General features: G+C 39.0%; 1 protein-coding gene across 3 annotated transcripts in view; it reads left to right on the forward strand.

The window, feature by feature from the left end:
• XKR4 (XK related 4) overlaps window positions 1-20663 on the forward strand; it is a 439957-nt gene that overhangs the window by 241778 nt on the left and 177516 nt on the right. The gene's annotated exons all lie outside the window — the stretch shown is intronic.

Genomic DNA, 20663 nt, shown 5'->3' on the forward strand with positions numbered 1-20663 from the left:
TGGAAAAAAGTCTGAAGTAGTAAAAGAAAGAGAGGGAAGAAGGGAAGGGATGGGAGAGAGAATTTGCATGTGTTAGAAAGTGTAATAGTAAAACAAATTGTTGTTTCCATAAATCAATAGATACAAAGGGAGTGGCTCATGATCTGCAACATCAATGTACTTTGGATGTTTTCTAAAGACCCTTTGCTAGCTTGTCTCAACTCTGAATCCAGTGGTCCTTCTGAGAATAAGATAAGTGGTTTTCTTATTCTTAATAGGAAAGGCAGGGCATTCTCCTTGCGTGTTATAAGAAAATCAAACTTGTGATATTTGATTACTGCCATATGCTGCTATATTCGATATGAAGTGTCTTCCTTTCACGATGAACAGCATGTCTCCAGTATTGTCTCTTGCTTGACCTGCCTGGAAACAAAAACTGACTACAGAAATAGGCTAGTTTGGCATGGCCTTTATGACAAACTTAATTGAGCAATAAGTGAAAATGCAAGAATTTTGTCAGGTGTTGTAAAAATGGAAAGTCACATGGATTTAAAAAGGGATCTGCTCAGAAAAATGAAAAAAATATCTTTTAAAAATGCTAATTGCTTCCCCAAATTTTTTTACAAAATTTGCATCTTTAGTCTGGGCAATTGTCACTTACCTAGTCTCCATCCTGCACAGTCCTTGAAGAAAACAATAAAGCTCTGGATTCACTTATGGTAAATGTCTTAGCCTGGACTCCCAGAGAGCAGAGCCCGAGACAAGAGCTAGAGTGCATGGGGTTTATTTGGGGATGTGGTCCCAGGGAGTGTGAGTGGGAGACATAAAAAAGCAGGGGCTGCAAGCCGAGAGAACTTTGTCAAGTTGACCACCATTGCGAACAAGTGTACCTGGGTACATCCAGCTGAGAGAAGAGGGGGAGTTTTATCCAATGACTGCTTTGGTTATCTTCCCTAACCAAATGTGGGCCCAAGGGTGGGAAAGGACTGCAGCTCTGACGAGGTGCTATTTGGTTATCCTGTGCAACACTAGTAACTCAGCCATGGCTAAGTCACAGTTGTCCTGGAGGCCAGGAGGTATGCAGAGTCCAGCAGAATCACTTCTCAACACTTGAAGTCTGGAGGACCTCAACCAGGTGAAACCCTATGGCTGGATTTTTGGATATTTTGGATTTATACAGTTAAAAAACGGGCTCAAGAAAAATTTTGCTTATCTGTGACAGATTTAATCAATCAACCAATCAATCAATTGAACAGTCTCACATATCTGTTGACAAGCAGATTGCTTAATATCAGGACCCATGATCGGAATCCCAGCCTTGCCTTCTAGAAACTCAAAGTTTGCTTTGAACCACACAGTATATCAGGTTCAATTCTATATTAAAAGAACTAGTTAGTTCTGCCCAAATACATTTGATGATATGAAAACCAAGTAGCTATTTAGTTACGGGTGGCTGACACATTTTCCTGGACCAGAAACCTGAGGTTGTTTGATAATGTAGGATTCTATGGAAGTTGATCTGGTTATGTCTTGATAGCATGGGTCTTGGAAAAATAGTGCCTATGATCAGCTCAACTGCTCACTAACTGTACGATGTTCTTAAATGACCTAAGCCTCTTCTGGCAAGGATCCCTCATGGATCAAAGAGAGTAAATAACAGCACTTCATAAAGCATCTGGAAAGACTAAGAAAATTTGTATAAAGCATTTTACCCAGTGCCTGTGTATTTTAGGCAGAAAGTTAATTCCCTTTGCTTGATCATGTGCATTCATTCTAGAAGGCTGACTAGCAGAAAGAAACTTTGAAACTGCTCACATACACTGTCATACCTCTCCTGGACAAGTTCCATGCACTGGCCCTCAGCTGCTGTTCAAAAACAAGTTGCAAATTCAAGTCTGGGTGGCATGGCACCTTCCTTTTTCTTTAATGTCAGCAAGTTTAATTTTAATTCTGGGCTATGGTAAAACAACAGAAGGATGTAGGCAGTCTTTTGTTATTTATGCAGCATGCTAAAAATTATGCGATAGACAGTAAATTAAGAAAAGCTGCCCTATAAATTTCAGTTAAATCTTACATGTGTTTTAATATTTAATACATCATCATGAATCACATTTCCATAAACCACAATGGAAGCTCAGGCAATATCTATAAGAATGTGTTAAATTTTTATTAGCGTTATTTTTCTTCAACTAAAGCCATTCTCTAGGTAAAGCAAAAAGTCAGCTGGATTTTTATCTATGATGTAAAACACAAAATTAACTCTCACTGACCACTAATGTTCCTGAATTGAGTCCAAAGCACAATGTCTAACTTCAGTTCATGAATTACCAGAACAGCTCAAATTATACCCTGGAAGAATGAGTGTGCATGCCCATTTTCTCTTGATTTATTTTGTGATTCTAAAGAAAATTGGCTAGGAGGCATTAGCTGATAATAAAATGTGATATGGGGGAGGCTGGGTGGCTCAGTCAGTTAAGTGTCTGACTTCAGCTCATCATGAACTCAGGGTCCCAGGATCAAGTCCCACATTGGGCTCCCTGCTCAGTGGAGAGTCTGCTTCTCCCTCTGCCCCTTCCCCTGCTCATGCTCTCTGTCTCTCAAATAAATAACTAAAAACCTTTAAGAAAATAAAATAAAATGTGATGTGGTAGAGGAGGTAGGTCTGTGCTCAAAGACAAGAAAAACTGGTTTTAAATTCTTTCTGTTCAATGAGTACATAACACTCAACTGCCAACCACCGGAGATGCATTTTCAGCTGAGCCTGTTGGGTGTATGTTTGCGTGTGGTGATGACATTGGTTCTTGACATACCCAATGTGTTTCTATGTGTGTATGAGTTTGAAACTCAAAATTCAGCTTAAGTTTAGATTAATGAATCTACATTTAGACTGATAAGTTGGATAGGATCAAAGGAGGGAGAATATAAGTACCACAGAATGACCAGCTTGAAGGGCTTATAATTTAATGAGTCATTACTAAATACCACATGAAAGAGTTTGAGCAAATACCTGTTGCTTTAGCTATTGCCTATCGAAAGTCAGCTGCTGCTACTACCAAGAAGCCCAAAGACCAGCTCAGAATCCTTCTCAATACAGTTACCTCCAGTAGATCAGAGATAGCATGCAAAACAGAAATGTATTTTTCAGGCATAGATTAGGGATCATTGGGTAACAATACTTCTGGTCCTGAGAGAGTTCAGTAATATTTCAGGATAAGAATCACTGTGGTAGGAATAGCAGTTTAGGAAAGCCTGAGCTAAGCACGGAGGAATGGCACTTATTTGGTTGGGCACTTTGTGTAGAGAGAGCCAATATGAGTAATCACCCAGGGAGGAAGGAAAGGGGTCATGCAGGGCTGGGAAAAGAATTCTACGTGGGTCACATCTGCACTCCCATGCAATGAGATAACCTGTGAAGTTGTACCTGGTAAGAGTCAATGTGGAGGGTTTAGCAGAGGAATCAACAACAGTAGGAAAATCAGAAGCCATCTTGGGATGCTGAGTATGTCACTGACGTGGCACCCATCATATATTTGGAGGACTGATGTCCAAAGAAAGAACATGCATCATTGGGGGTGCTGTTCTGAACATGTGATGTAATTAAGGGGGTTTGTGTGTAAATGGTTGATTTGAAGGCAATTCCAGGAAGCACTCATAGGAGTGGGGAAGCAGGACAGGGAAGAGAAGGCTGTATGTGTGGGAATGAATGGGTAACCACTGTGGGAAGCTGGGACACAAGACGACCAGGGAATCTTTGATGCAGTGGTGAATTCACTTCAGAATTACATTGCCTGAAGCAGCTGGGGTATTTATCCAACCATTCTGCTTTGTCATCAATAGAGCAGTGACCGAGGACATTAACTCCTCATCCCCTCCAACCTACCTTGCATATGGGATGGGGGAAAACCTCAGCATGTACCAGAGTATGGGTGGCAAGTTGACCATGGGCAGGACATCAACATGCCAGCCCACACTTGCCTTGATGGTGCCTTAGATTCTCTGTTTTCTCTCCTTCCTAGTCAATTAAGGGGAAGCCCAGCCATTTCTGGCTACTTTTTAAGGAACAACTTTCTGAATATAACTGTGTCATTCTCACCAGCATATCCATTGAAAAAAATGTGACCAGAATTGCATCTAGGTTTAGACATCATATATACCTTATCATAACATTAATTGCAAACTCACACTATTCAACTTTCTTCTAGCAGTTTGAAATAACCCTGTGGCCTCTTAGGTAAACAACCTTTTTGCCCCCTTAGGTAGCTTCTTTTCCTACTCTAGGCTTTGGGAAAGAAGTGACTTCCTAAGCATTCCCACTTTCCTGAGAGAAACTGGATTCCCCATCCCTGGGGTCACCTGATGTATTTAGGTATAGTGCCTTTTAAAGTAAAACCCTCTTTCAGGATGGGCATGAAACCTAGGCCTAGTGAGAAGGCACACCAAATTATTAAGTTAGAACAACTTCACTGTGAGGATGATCTTATCTTATAGCCTTCCAAATCATCCTTAGACTGGGTTTGAAAACCTGATACACCCAATGGACTACTCAAGATCTCCCCTTGAATATCAAAGAAGGATTTCAAAGCTAACATGTCCGAAGTTCGTCATCATCCTCTGGCAATCTGCTCCTCCCCATTTCCTCATCTCAGTAAATGGCAACTCCATTTTGCAGGAGCTTAGGGCAAGCATCTTGGAATCAGCATCGCTTCCTCTTTCTTTCACACCCACATCTGATCTGGTAGCAAATTCCATTGGCTCTAACTTCTAAACAAACACCCAGAGTCCACAGAGTTCTCCACTGCTACTATGCAGGTCCAAAGAGCCATCATCACCGGCCAAGGTTACTGCAATAACCCCCTGGTTCCATACTTGCTTCCCTTCATCCAGATCTCAGCACAGCTCTCAGAAGATCCTTGTGAGATGCTGGCCAGATCACATCTCTCACTGTTCAAACCCTCAAACTGCTTTTTGTCTCACTTGGTTTATACAGAGCCCAGCAGGCCCTGCATGATCCGACTGTCCCATTTCCTCTCTGATCTCATCTCCTACTACTCCCCAGCTTTCTCATTTTTGTCTACCTGATGATCCTGGAATAGACTAAGGTATATGCCCGCCTTAATACCTTATACCTCCTGTTCTTGCTGTCTGAAATGTTCTTCCTCAGATTTTAAGGGAAGCGGGCTTACCTCCCCTCCATTCTTTGAATTCAAACGAAGATTTCATCTCTCCAGTAAATTTTCCTGGCTGTATAACTACATTGACAAGCATCCCAACATTCCTTATTCTCCCTCCTGGCTTATTTTTCCCTTGGCACTTAGCATGAATTTTTTAAATATATTTTATCTTCTATTTGTTTATTTTGCTTATCACCTGTCTTCCCTCACCAGAATATAAATACATATTTCATTCCCAGCTATATTCCCAGAGTTAAAATGAGTGCCTATTTCTAAATTAGTGTTCAATAAATACTTGCTGAATGAATGAATGAGTTGCTGAATTCATTATTTTAGGCAAAGGGGATGTTCCTTTTGGCAACGCTGAACTTACTGTTTGCAGGCACATTTCCTAGAGAACAATTTCTCTAGTTAGTAGACTGTAGGTGGTCATGGAAGCTTCAGCTGCAGCGCTCCTGAACAGGACTCTACATGCTGTCAGATTATTTGGATAAAGGATCACCCCCTGCCACGGTTAGCATATTGTTTTCTCACATCCCATTTGCCAAATTCATACAACCAATTGTGCTATGACAATTTTCCCTGGGGCATTAAAAACAGTTGAGAACACAGATTGCTGAACAAATGGGAGAAGGAAGCAATCACGTCTGTCATTTTAGAGAAAGGTGTTCCCCCTTTCCTGACTCATCGCCGTGAACCACCCCGAACTACATGTCAGCCACCCCCAGAAGGCAACCTTCCAAGTCTCAAGAAGCTCCTGTGTTTTTTTCCTGCTGAACTAATATCACAGCCTCCCAACTCTGGCCTGTGGAGACTTCCAGCAATTCATTCTCGGGAATTAGGTGCTCAGGGTGAAGCTGTGATAAGCTCTAGACTAAACTGACCAATGTAAGCTTGGCGGAGGCAAGCACTTTATGTTCTCCTCTCGGAATCTTTCTATATGGGGCACAAACTCATGGCTTCAGGGGAAAGTGAAGCCTGTCAGCTCACGTACGAAGGTCTCCTGTGCACAAGCAATGAAATACTTTAGACTCACTCCGTCCAGACCTGCAGTTCTTTTGTTCCCCTATCTTTCCATAGCACTATATTTTATGCTATCGAACTCTGCCAAGATTCTGCATGAATGAATAAATAAATAATCAAGTTATAATAAAAATAATATCTGTTTTTAAAAAAGACTTTATTTATTTATTTGTGAGAGAGATAGAGAACATGAGTGGGGCAGGGAGGGGCAGAGGGGGAGAGAGAAGCAGACTCCCTGATGAGCAGGGAGCCCGATGGGGGCTCAATCCCAGTACCCTGAGATCAAGACATGAGCTGAAGGCAGATACTTAACCAACTGAGCCAACCAGGTACCCCAATATAATGTGTCTTAAAGACAATGCAAAATGATTGCATCTGGACCTGAATAGCTCTAAGAATTCAATGGCGATGTTGAAACCAATCCCTAACACATACGTCTGCTTGTGGACCGCTCAGACAGGACTCCAGAGCCACCTACGATCACTGCACACCCTGAATGGTAATACGCTGTCTGTGGTTTGCTCCTCATTCTCCTTCCACACTACTTGGCCGTCTAGTAGATGTAACAGGTCAGATGCTCTGGCCTCTGGATTTCTCAGTTAGCGTTTAAAACTGTGATTGTACATAAGTCTGCTAAACCTAAGGACTTAAAAGCTGCAGGGCATTATCTTATCTTTTAAAAAGAATCAAACATTTTACACACACATACACACAGAACTTTCCTTGTTTGTCATAAAATCAATCCAACAGGGTTTAAGATGAAGATTCCATCACAATCACATTTCCTGAGGAGTAAAAACAAATATTCTGTTAACCTGTTTTGTTTTGTTTTTTTAACATGGTTAATAATTTCTGAGATACCTGGGTGGCTCAGTCTGTTAAGTATCCAACTATTGATTTCAGCTCAGGTCCTGGGATGGAGCCCCACATTGAGCTCCATGCAGAGCAGGGAGTCTGCTCCAGATCCATTCTCTCTCTTCCTCTGCCCTTCCCCCTGCTCACATATACACACTATCTCTAAAATAAATAAATAAATCTTTAAAAAACATATGGTTAGTAATTTCTGCCAGTAGTCTTAATCATTGGAAGGCCTGAATTTAACTTATACTATGCCAATAGTATGCTACATTTTCTCTGAGCCACTCTTCTCCATTTAACGCATAATTTACTATTACTATATTAGTATATTAGAACTCTAAAGAAAAAAAACTCATTTGGGGAGAAATGCATCTTTTGTTCTCTCTGAGGACTAGGTACCACCTGGTAGGAGGTGTAAGAAAGAGTAAAGAAACTTCCTTGCAAGTTTAACAGCTTTCTTGCCTGTTTCAGCTGAATGTACCATGTCTCCTAAGAGGCTCTGGCTATGCTGCTCTTTACAGGGAAAATTATTTGGTAGAGGAAAAAAGAAAAAACTCTATGATTTCCTACTCTAGATTTGAGGAAATATGTGAAAAATACCTATTTATGCATTAAGTATATGAGAAGAATGCATGAAAATTAAACAAAACAAAAATAACCATATCCCACACATAAATTTTATTTTCACAGAACATTAAAAACAATTAAAAAGGCCTTTTATCAATCACACTAAGTGCGATTTTGCTTTGCATAAGATTATACTATGTAAGAATATCATATACCATGATATGCAGCTAGTAGAGTACTATTCTTCTCGGAGGACCCACATTCATTCTAATTATCTGAACAGGAGATAGAGGTGACAGAAATACAGCTCACGGGTCAAATACATGCGTAGAAATCCACAACCTTGTTAGTCTGAGAGACAGTGTTGCCCTTCGGGGGAAAGAAACAAAGTGTGGTAAATGAGGAGAAAGTATTCATGCTCTTGTCCCGTTCAAGGATTTCCTGGGAGACCCTGAGTATATTCTCTCATTTTTCTTACTGCAAATATTCTTATCATGTAGCTGAGAGGCACGCCACACACGCTCATGGGTTTGGGTGTGCTCTTACACTTCTGGTGAGAGAAGGCACACCCAGGGCTCTGTGATAATGAAGAGCAGAGTGGTGTGAGGAGGTGGCTCTGCAGTGGGGGTGACAGCTCACTTGGGTCTTCTCAGGGTGAGGTGCAGCCCAGGCTATCCTCTCATAGCTGTGACCCTTCTTGTTTCTCAAGTGCAAGGTCATCCAATTTATTCTCTCCCTTGTAACACACACTTTTCCCCCCCTTTGGATGATTGATGGGACATAGAATCTAATTTTGAAACAATTGCCACTAGGAAAATCTTCCACCATGGAAATGTAGGCCACAAGTTTTAGTCATTTTGGCTATTATTCAGCGTGAACTGAGACCTGATGTTTGGTGTTTAAAAAAGTGATTGTTGTGTTCTTATTCCTCAACATATCCAATAAAGGGCTTCTTAGGATGACAAATCATACTATTTTGTTACTTATCAGTCCCTACTGTTGAGGAGATAAATGTAGACACACGTGGGTGTATGTATCATAGATGCGTATACATACATAGTGCAAAATTTCCTTTGTAGCCAGGCAACAACAAAACACAACTTGCTGGAATTACTATTTATTAATGTTGTTTCTTTGAAACTCTTCTGTACGGATTTTACTCTGCACTTTTCAGATAATAAAAATAAAAACAGTCAACAGCTAATATGTTTAATGTGCTAGAAAATAGAGGAAGAACTTAGTGTTAGAATATGTATGCATTATATCCTCATAGCTAGTAATGATTCCTGGTTCAGCTCTTGACATGTCAGTAGTGAGCATTTGATTAAATATTATTCAAGGACTGAACTACCTGAAACAACAGTAATACACACTACATTTCCTCACAAGTAATTGAAAGATTATCTCAGTCACATTAAATTTCAGATTAAACACATATATAATGCTCGACATGATTAGTCCATGTTTGGACTGTTCCTCTCAAGTTTATTGTTTTTGTCGTGCTATGTTTGGGTCTCAAGTGGGTAATGTGGGATCCTGTGACATTAGTCCAGGTTGCTCTTGACACTTGGAAAATAATGATGAGAAGGAGCTAAGAATTTTAATTCAATCAAAATCCTCAAAAAATCAATGGACTTGAATATGTGTCCTGGTGTGTGGAGGGGCGGTTTATGTGTGGGTGTCTGTGTGCACAGCATGGTGGGATTTGGGTAGGTACGTTTGTATTCACAGCTTCAAAATTGCTGAGGAAATGACAAAATCAAGATTTTGTTGGGGTGCCTGGGTGGCTCAGTGAGATAAGCCTCTGCCTTCGGCTCAGGTCATGTTCTCAGAGTTCTGGGATCGAGTCCCGCATCGGGGTCTCTGCTCAGCGGGGAGCCTGCTTCCCCCCTCCCTGCCTGCTGCTCCGCCCACTTGGGATCTCTCTCTCTCTCTGTGTCAAACAAATGAATAAAATCTTTAAAAAAATAAAAAGAATTAAAAGAAAAGATTTTGTTAGAGTGAGATTATGTTGACAAAGTTGGTACAGAACTCCTGGTGACCTTTTGTGATGTAAGGAAAATTATATCTTCCATTAGTGTACTTCCTAAGGCAATAAATAAGAAGAATGACCCTATCTTCTTATGATATCAGTCATACAGTAAGAGCAGCAAATGTCATCTGGACATATTTACCTCAAAGGAGGAGGTGAAGCATATTGATATTTCCAAGTGGGCTTTTATTGGGAACATCTCACATTAGCACTAATGAGAGCTGTTTAGTTAAGCCACTGCTCTCTTGCTCAAGGCATATTTCATCCTCAATACTAAAGCTTTGAAACTTTTTTCCCCTCTTACATGAAACTCTGGTAATTATGCTAAATGTTTAACTATAAATATGGCTTTCTATGAGTCCTCCCTGCTGTGTGTATGAATATCTAAAAAGAACTGAGGCTTTTCATTACTATGTACTTCCCTGGTCACCAAAGCCCCTTTCAGAGATAATCTTTCTTTCATCAATACAGAAAAGCCAAAACCCAAGAAGAAAATCTGAGTGAGTCCTTCTACTCCTCATCCGGACCCCAACCTGAATTCCTTTGATACTCAGAAGGTCTAGAAATTGTCTTGTTTCTCAGTAGAGTGGCAATCTTTTCCATCTGCCCTTCTGGAAGACCACGCAAAGGCTACATTCAATGTTATGGAAACACTCTCTAGAATAAAATTCTGAAGGAAAATGAGAAGAATTGAAGACAAAAAACTACCTTCAGTTATTAGGATTAAGAATATGATTATTCTAGAAGAACCCAGAATATCAATAATCTTGAAGAGTAGCAACATTTCTCTTGTGAGTCAGGCACACGTGTAAGACACATCTTCTCATTCACCCCTCTTAGCAACTTGTCAGGAGGGATGGTTACCTCTGTCTTTAGATACAAAACTTGGTTCAAAAGCTAAGTGGCTGTAAGAATCAGAGGGAGAAAATGCTTTCCAGTGAGATAATAATAACACAGATGCCAAGGAGACAAGACTGTTTGGCCTTTGCCTTCAGATACAGAAAGAGTCATTTTTCAGGGACACGGCATTAGCCAAGATCCTCTTCCTCAGTGTCAGAGTAGACATGTGGTTATAAGGCAGTGTGAAAGATCTGGATTAGACTAAAAGGGTAGCTAATGACCGTGAACTTCTTTGCTATGTCTACCCAGTTGCTTGCTTCCAAGAACCATTCAAAACTAAGCTGTGGTATCTTGTGGGCCAAGCTGTCCCCCACTTTCAGTGATTGGAGCACCCTACTGTGTATCTCTGACAGCATTCTGAGCTGAACAGAGCACAGGGGAAGCATTTGTCAGATCAGTAGGGTGAATGTTAAAGGCCATCACAGTGAGGGTCCTTAATGGGCTGGCAACAACAGAGGCCAGTATTGCCATCACATCTCTCCAAGACAGACAGGTGGAATTCAGCACCTCTCAAGTTTCTTCTGTTCCTATTGTGATTCCAAGTGATCTTGTACTTCCACCCCTAGTCAGGAACTCTTTGTCTCTTGGGGTTCAGTTCAGAAATGAGGCCTCACATGTAGCACATCCTCAGGTCTCACCAAAGGGATTGTAATTCTTTACAGAAGACCTCTAATTCTGAAAACCTCTTCCTTTTTAGAAACCCAGCTACAGCCTAAGGGTCCTTAACATAGGAAGTAACTTCAAGGCTCTTGGGGTGGTAGATAAAAAACAAACAAACAAACAAACAAAAACACCACCATGGAAGAGTAAACTTGAAAGTTTTGCTTCTGTTTCAGGAATACAACTACTTTTCATTGGAACACAAACCCTTCATCATGTCATTCTACACTTCTGTAGAAAAGGAACTTCTGGGTCTGTTTCTCTGTATTTACTTCACAATCTCCTATGCAGTTACTAGATTAAAAAAGCATAATGAAGTCCAGTTTCTTTGAATGATTCAGCATCTTTACCCCTTTGTTAGAACTGAATGGTAAATAGTACCAGTTTTCCTTTTTCTTCTGCATTTTTTTTAATTTAATTTAATTTTTTTCAGTGTTCCAAAATTGATTCTTTATGCACCACACCCAGTGCTCCATGCAGTATGTGCCCACCTTAATACTCACCACCAGGCTCACCCAACACCCCACCCTCTCCCCTCCAAAACCCTCAGTTTGTTTCTCAGAGTCCACAGTCTCTCATGGTTTTTCTCCCTCTCTGATTTCCCCCAACTCACTTCTCTCCATCTCCCAATGCCCTCCCTGTTATTCCTTATGCTCCACAAATAAGTGATGGTTTTTCTCTAGAACAAGTGATATGACCAGTTAGTAGAGTGCTATTTGGGGTTTTTTGTCAACATGGACAGAATTTCCTGTCCTGAGAAGTAAATCCTTATAGAATCAGATCTCCCTGAAGTCAAACAACTTGCCATACGGTCTGTGGAAGCAAAAGGTGGTCAAATGTTGAGTAAAAGCTGAAGAGCTGAAGACTTCTCTTGGGGGCTTGCTTTACATCAGGAAGGCAGGAGTCAACACAGCCCACATAGGAGGTAGCAGAGGGGAAAGAAAGACACTGAAATATAAATTTATGTTTTCATCCCTCATTCACCAGGGGCAAATTTTTCTTATCACACCATGAGGAATAAACGGGAAAGTGTTACACATAGTACATATTTATGCTCATGTTCATTGATTTGTTCTATTTCAACCTCCCCTTCTGGTAGCAGATGAAAAATAAGTTAAAAAATAATATGGCCAAAATGTATTATATTATTAACATATTGATGAGATGGAAGAAATCCAACTGTGATTGCAAATCCTCCTTATTCTTACCATTTTTCAGAACATGAATTTGAGGAAAAAATCCAAGCTAACATTTCCTCATGACTAAGTCATGGGTAAAAGAATCCTGAGGTCTATCATTGCTGATTTAGAGAAAGTAGAAAACTGTCCTGATATTGCATAATATTTGGGACAGCACTAATATTAACTAAATATCATAAACCATTGTGTTCTTCCAACCAGAAATGACATAGGCTATTTATCAATCTCATAGAAGTAACGAACTATAAAGAAATACAATTAGATATTTTCTTTTCCCCAATTCAATTCAATACACACTTTTGAAAGCCTGCATGAACAAAAGTAGTGCTAAATGGGATAGCTTCAATGATGAAAGGGTACACTCCAGCCTGGGAGGGCTTGGGATAGAAGCCAACATGCAAGCAAATAATTGCAATGCAGTGAGATACCTGCAGGATTAAAGGTAACGACAAAATCAGGTGTAGGGAAGAATTCTTGGTTGCTGATTCCCAAGGATGGTATTCTGACGTGAGATATATCACTAGGGTTTTGAAACACAAACAATTTCCTTAGTAGAGAAAAGAGAGAAGGCCATTCTAAGAAAAGTTAACATGAATGTGCAAAATACTTTCAGGCGTAGAAAACTACATATGCAAAGGCACTTATTATCATATCAGAAAATAGGGTTATCGCACCCCATCTTTCTGCCTTTGCATGTGGAGCTCACTTGGCCTGAAAATTGTTTTGTTTTGTTTTGTTTTTTACCATTCTTGGTTTTTAGGTGTTTGAACTCTGTATGTGCATTATGGAAGACTTGGTTTTGTGTTCTAGTAAACAAACTCCGTAATGCCAGATGCTTTTTTTGTTGTATTCCTTAGGAACAAACCTACCACTATCATCAGGTTAACTATGAGCTCCCTGTGCTCCAGAAACAAGTATTGCACCACAAGAGTTCAAGTCCCCGTGGACCACAGACCTGGGAGATCCATTTGTAGCTTTTTAGCCTGTGGCTGGAGAACTTAGAGTATACGTAATCTCCTCCTCAGGTGGAAGCTTAGTGCCTTTTTTGATGTCATGGGGGTCCTGGATTTTAAACTTCTGTGATAGTTGCAAGGAAGTTGAACATTAAAATAATTAATTTGTTCACTCAAAAGGCAAAGGCTGTCATTGCTGTCTTCACAATTATCCAGTTTTGATGCCTTTTTACCACCAATAGCTCTGGCAGTCTTAGTCAATGTCAGCATCTTCTCTTATCCAGAATATTGCAATAGTCTTCCAGCTAATCTCCCTATCTACCCCCTTGCCCTCCTGCCCCCTACATTTCATACAATAACCAATTTTGCTAAAATACAAATCAGATTTCTCACCCTTTTGCTCAAAACTACAGCAGCTTCCATCCCCCTTACAGAAAAACACAGCATTGCAAACATTGCATGTGTTCAATACATACTCATTGAATGAATAAAATGACATGAATTCAGTGAGTGCCTATGAATCACAAGAAACTGAGCTTGATATAGGGGCACAAAGACAGTGACATTCTTTTCTCTCCAGAGGTTTATATTTAGGGATATGAATTCACAAATGAATGAATACAAAAATAATATTAACTTTTTCTGGTCAAAACCTAAATAAAAATAGTTTGGGTACAAACAATGATATGGCCAGTTCTCCCTGGTTGGTAACAGAAGGTGAAGGATTTGAGTCATAAAATAGTAGAAATTCCAGGATGTTAGGGTAGAAAGAGGCTTTCCACACAAGAGAACCACAGGAACAAATTGAGGTCTGAAATCATAGCCAAAGAACAGCAAGTACTTCAATATGGCAAGACACAGGACGTAAGATGGAAGGGGGCAGGAGGGTTCAGAGGGTAAAAGTTAGGTTAGAAAGGATACATTCAAAGCCTTAAATGTCTGTATTTCATTGCTTGAGTTTACTGTATATCTTCTAAGCAATGGGGAGTCACTAAGGTTTTTAAGATGGAGAAATTAGATTCAATTTATATATCCAGAAGCACTGGGAAGGGTCCATTAGAGAATTCAAAGTTGATTAATAGTAAGAACTGACTTTTATTGAATGCCTGTTATTTATTGGGCTCTGTGCTAGGTCCTTTACTTTTACTTCATTTAATTCTCAAATCAGCCTATGCAATTGGTACTGTTCTCATCTCCCTTTAGAAATGGAAAGCTAAGGCAGAGAGAAGTCAAGGCTAAAGTCATACTGTAGTAGGTTACAGAACAGAAATAGAAATCCAGAGAATCAGACTTTAGAAAACAGAGGAGAAAATGTATTAAGGAGATAAAGTTCCAGAACATAGTCTATTATCAAATGAAAGGGGTAAAGGAATGAGGGATAGGAGCCTCACATGCTTGCTAGGCTTTTAGCTTGGATTACTCATGTATGGCTGTGTAGATCACTATGTATATGGTGGGACAAATTTAGAAGAAAAGATAATAAGACATTTTAAATTTATTGGTTTTTTTATGCCTGTTGGAAATCTGGAAAGTATGTAGGCATACAAGAAAGAAGATGGACATACAGGTTTGGATCTCAGTAGGGCAGAACAAGCAGATTTGGAACAGGGGAGGTGAGGTCATAGGGTAAACAAGATCAAATATCAATAGAAGAGTGCTACTAGTTGAATTGTGTCCCCCTAAAAGATGTTGAATTCCTAACACCCTGTACCTGTGAATATAGTCTTATTTAAAAACATAAGGTCTTTGCCGATGATCAAGTTAAGATGAGGTCATTAAGGTGGGTCCTAAATCAATATGTCTGTGTGTTTATGAAAAGAAGAAATTTGGACTCAGACACACAGACATGGAGAACACCATGCACAGATGAAAGCAGAGAGCAGGGTGATGCATCCACAATCAAAGGAATATCACAGAGTGCCAGCAAACTACCAGAAACTAAGGGAAAGTCATGTTACAGAGTCTCCTTCACAGCCTCAGAAGGAACCAAACCTTCCAACAGTTTGATCATGGATTTCTAGCCTCCAGAACTGGGAGACAATACATTTCTGATATTTAGGCTACCAGTTTGTCATACTTTGTTCTAGCAAAGTAATACAAACCGGGAGAGCATGGAAAGAGGGAGTGATTATTGATAGTGACTGAACAGATACTGTCAGTTCAAAAATGAGTTTCCAGTCAAAGAAGCAGAAAAGATATTCCAAGAAAAAAAGGTGCTTATGAAAATGTATGGAAGTCTAAGAAAGGATGTGCCAGCAGTTTGCTCTGGGGTGATCGCAAGCTGCAGCAGTGGAGTGGTGAGAACACAGTGATCTGTTCATAAAAGTTCCTGTAAACAGCACTCTAAAAATTTCATCTTATAATTGACAGAGCGCAATCTGAGACCCAAGGGAATGATTAATCTGTTTTTGTTTTGTTTTGTTCTAAAATGCTCCTGTTCTGTAAATACAGTGGCAGTGGCAGCATAGTTTTTGAACCTACCAAAATGATCCCATTAAAATAGAGCAAAATTGAAGGATCATGAACAATACCTGCAAATAAAACTCAGTGCTGAGATATCCCCTAATTACCAAGGAACAAATGAGGGACAGCTCTTAAGAGCCTTGTGATGTTGGCAACTATGAGGGAAGGACTTGAGAATAGAAAAAAACTACAAATTCCCAACAGCCAATCACTGGAAAGTGCATTGTGCCTTCTAGGAGAAGGACCTAGAAATGTGTTCTCAATGATCCAATGCAAGTGTGAGTCCACAGGGACTGTAATGAAATAACATCTGAAGCTTTTGGAGCAGTCTCATTACACACAGACTGAAGACCCTTCCAAAACAAGGCTCTACATTGAAGAGAATCTGCTGGGAATAGACTCCAACTTGAGCAGGACAAGGACAGCCATGAGAAATAAAGGAGAAGGTCCAACTTCAAAGAAAGGGGCAGGAGAACAGAGGCAGCCGATGTCAGAAAATTGACAAGTGATATTCTTTTTTGTCACTCATGAGAATAAAAGAGGAATGACCTCTGGAGCTATGACAACAGCTACACCATCCTGGCCCCCTTACACCTCCTAAAACTATATAAAAACTAAACTAACTCATTTTTAAACTCAGCAATGAGAAAAAAATCAAAACTATTATAAGGAAAAGAGAATAGAAAAAATAATGATGGGGGCACCTGGGTGGCTCAGCTTGTTGGACAACTGCCTTCAGCTCTGGTCATGATCCTGGAGTCCCGGGATCGAGTCCCAGATAGGGCTCCCTGTTTGGCAGGGAGTCTGCTTCTCCTGCTGACCTCTCTCCTCTCATGCTCTCTCTCTCTCTCTCTCAAATAAAATAAAATCTTAAAAAAAAAAAAAGAAAAAAAATGACGATGTTCTTACAGATAATGAAACCATACCAAGAAAATACATAGAAAACAGATAAAAACCATAAACAAATATTTCAAAATGAGTTGAAAGAAATTAGGAGAATTAAAAAGTTATGAAAGAATAGTAAAAATTAGAATTAGAAAAAATTTAAAAGAAATGTATAGAAAAAAGTAAGATTTGACAAGAAAGATGATATAACCCAATATAGAATTCTAATTTTTTTAAAAGAAGCTCAGAAATGAAAATTCTACTAGTAGGACTGTGATGACCCTCAAATACCATAGCTTGAAGATAAATAGAAAGTAGAAAGGAAGGGAAAAAATTACATCAGTAAGCTATTTAAGATCAAAAGCATTCAGGGAAATTGATTAATACAGAAGATAAAGAAGGAGCAACTTAAAAGAATAGGAGTCCTCAAAGAAGAATACCAAAGTAGTGGAACAACAACAACAACAATACTCAATACTATAAATAAAGAAGGCTTGAAACAACATATTGAAACTTGAAACTACATAATAAAGGGAAACTTGATGCAGAACAGCCCATATCAAGATATATCCTAAGAAAACCATAGGTCTTCAAAAAGAACCAAATATTCCTGAGACATCTAAACAAAAATTCAAGTTCTTCACAAGAGAAAGAATATTAGATTTTTATCAAACTTCCATGACAAAACTTTATGCTAGTAAGCAATGAAATAATAGATTTAATAGACTAAAATAAATAAATTGCAGATCTTCAATTTTATATGGAATATGCATGGATTTACAGCCATCCAACCTGACTCTCCAATGCAAAGATTTCCCCAGATATTCTGCTTTTTTCATCCTCTCATCTTGGTATCACAAAACCTTTACATCTGGTGGTTAAGTTCTAGAAATGGGCACCAATTTTCATAAAAAATTGTGCGACTTCAGGGTCCTCTTAGTAGATGAAAACTTATCCCCATGCAAGTCAAGATTGGTAACCGCATGCTGTTATAAATATGCAAGAATTCTAAGAATATTGTTCCAATGCACCTTTTCTTAGTGGATCTACTAGAGAATAAGCTTCAGACCACCAAACATACTGCAGAGTCATTGACATAACAGCCAACAACAACAACAACAACAACAAAAGTAATATGAGTAGCTTTATTTCAAAGCAACCTTGAAAAAGAAACAGAAAGCTGAAGGCAACACAATTCTGGACTTCAAATTATATTACAAAGCTTTAGTAATAAAAACAGTATGGTACTGTCATAAAAAGAGACACATAGATCAATGGAACACAATAAAAGAAAACCCACAGATAAATGCACAACTATATGGTCAAAACAGGGAAGACTATCCAATGGGAAAAAGAGTTTCTTCAATAAATGGTGTTGGGAAAACTGGACAGCAACATTCAAAAGAATGAAACTGGACCATTTTCTTACACCATACACAAAAATAAATTCAAAATGGATTAAAGTCTAAGTATGAGGGATGAAACAATAAAAATCCTAGAGGAGAACACAGGCAGTAATGTCTCTGACATCAACCATATCAACTTCTTTCTAGATATGTCTCCTGAGGCAAGGGAAACAAAAGCAAAAACAAACTATGGTGACTTCATCAAGATAAAAAGCTTTCACACAGTGAAGGAAACCATCAACAAAACTAAAGGGCAACCTATGGAATGGGAGAAGATATTTGCAAATGATATATCTGATTAAGGGTTAGTATCCAAAATATATAAAGAACTTAAAAAAGTCAGCACCCAAAAACCAAATAATCCAATTAAAAATGGGCAGAGGGCATGAATAAACATTTTTCCAAAGAAGACAAAGAGATGCCCAAGAGACACATGAAACAATGCTCAACATCACTCATCATCAGGGAAATGAAAATCTAAACTATAAACTCACAGAAAATGGCTAAAATCTGCAAGAATCAACAGGTGTTGGCAAGGATGCAGAGAATGGGAAACTTCTTCCACTATTGTTGGGAATGCAAAACTGGTGCTGCCACTCTGGAAAACAGAATAGAGCTTCCTCAAAAAGCTAAAATAGAACTATCCTATGATCCAGCAATTGCACTATTAGGTATTTACCCAAGAATGCAAAACTACTAATTCAAAGGCATACATGTACATATTTATAGCACCATTATCTACACTAGCCAAATTACGGAAGCAACCAAAGTGTCCGTCGACTGATGAATGGATAAAGGAGATGTGATAAGTATATATATATATATATATATCATTTGCACACACACACACACGAATATTACTCAGCCATAAAAAAGAATGAAATCTTGCCATTTGCAACAATGTGGATGGAGCTAGAAAGTATTACATTAAGAAAAAAAAAGTCAATCATGGAAAGATAGAAACCACATGATTTCACTCATATGTGGAATTTAAGAAACAGAGCAAAGGAGCAAAGGAAAAAAAGAGAGGAACAAACCAAGAAACAGACTCTCAACTATAGAAAACAAACTGATGGTTACCATGGGGCAGGTGGGTGGGGAGAGGGACTAAATAGGTGATGGGGATTAAGGAGTGCCCTTGTCGTGATGAGCACTGGGTATTGTATGGAATTGTTGAATCACTGTGTTGTACACCTGAAACTAATATTACACTGTAGGTTTGCTAACTGAAATTTAAACAAAAACTTTGAAAAATTTTTAAAGGGTGGTAGACTCAGAATATCACCATTTCACAACCACTAATGAATGAATGGATCTAGGAAATGATCATTAGTGGATGATGACATCATATAGGAGAATATTAGGATCTCCTCAAGAAAGTACTCAACATCACCTAAAAATGATCTAATTTGAATCTGGGGCAGCCTGGGTGGCTCAGTTGCTAAGCATCTGCCTTTGGCTCAGGTCATGATTCCAAGGTCCTGGGATCGAGCCCTACATCAGCTCTCTGCTCATGGGGAAGTCTGTTTCTCCCTCTTCCACTCCCTCTGCTTCTGTTCCCTCTCTCTCTGTGTCTCTTGCTGTCAAATAAATAAATTAAAGAAAAGAAAAAAACTTGAATCTGACCAACACTAACTGAAGAAAACAGAAAGGACAAATGTAACCATACCACATGTATGCAATCATCAAAACCAAGACAGTGAGAAATAGGTGGGAAATGGAAAAAAAAAAAAGAAAGAGGAATAATGGTGTGTAAAAGAGACTTAAGATACATATCAAATAATCATCACATATAGGTCTTGTTTGGAAAGTATTTCAAATAAACTCTAAAGAAAATAAGATAATCAGGAAAATATGAAAACTGGGTATTTTTTATAATATTAAATTATACTTATTTGTAATGTTATAATGGTATTGCATTTATGTTTGTCAATTATTTTAAATAAAATACTTTCAGATGAAATAACATGATGCTTAGGATTTGCTTCAAGATTATCTGGTGGGGGGGCACCTGGGTGGCTCAGGGGGTTAGGCCTCTGCCTTCAGCTTGGGTCGTGATCTCAGGGTCCTGGGCTCAGACCCTGCATCAGGCTCTCTGCTCAGCGGGGAGCCTGCTTACACCTCTTTCTCTGCCTGCTGCACTGCCTACTTGTGATCTCTCTGTCAAATAAATAAAATAAAATCTTTAAAAACAAAGATTATCTGGTGGCAGTGAGTAAGTGAAGGTATAAATAAAAAATAATGTATGTATTGTGCATACATGTATCAATAATTAATTTGGTTGATGCATATAGTGAACTCAATACACTATTTTTTCTCTTTTTGTATATGTTTGAAATTTTTAATAATAAAACAGTTTTTAGAAGACATCAAGAGTGTTTAAAAGCACATGCACTCTAATACTTTAGACTTGCATTGCGCCCTAAGAGAAATCCATCTCCTGAGTACCACTGAGCACATAAAGAAACTGAACAGAAAGGGCGTGTGTAGATTGTTGAAGTGGCAAATCCCTTCTATACCTGAGTTTCTTTTTTTTTTTTTAAAGGTTTTATTTATTTATTTGACAG

The sequence above is a fragment of the Mustela erminea genome, chromosome 16 (genome assembly GCF_009829155.1).
Source record: "Mustela erminea isolate mMusErm1 chromosome 16, mMusErm1.Pri, whole genome shotgun sequence".
NCBI lineage: Eukaryota > Metazoa > Chordata > Mammalia > Carnivora > Mustelidae > Mustela > Mustela erminea.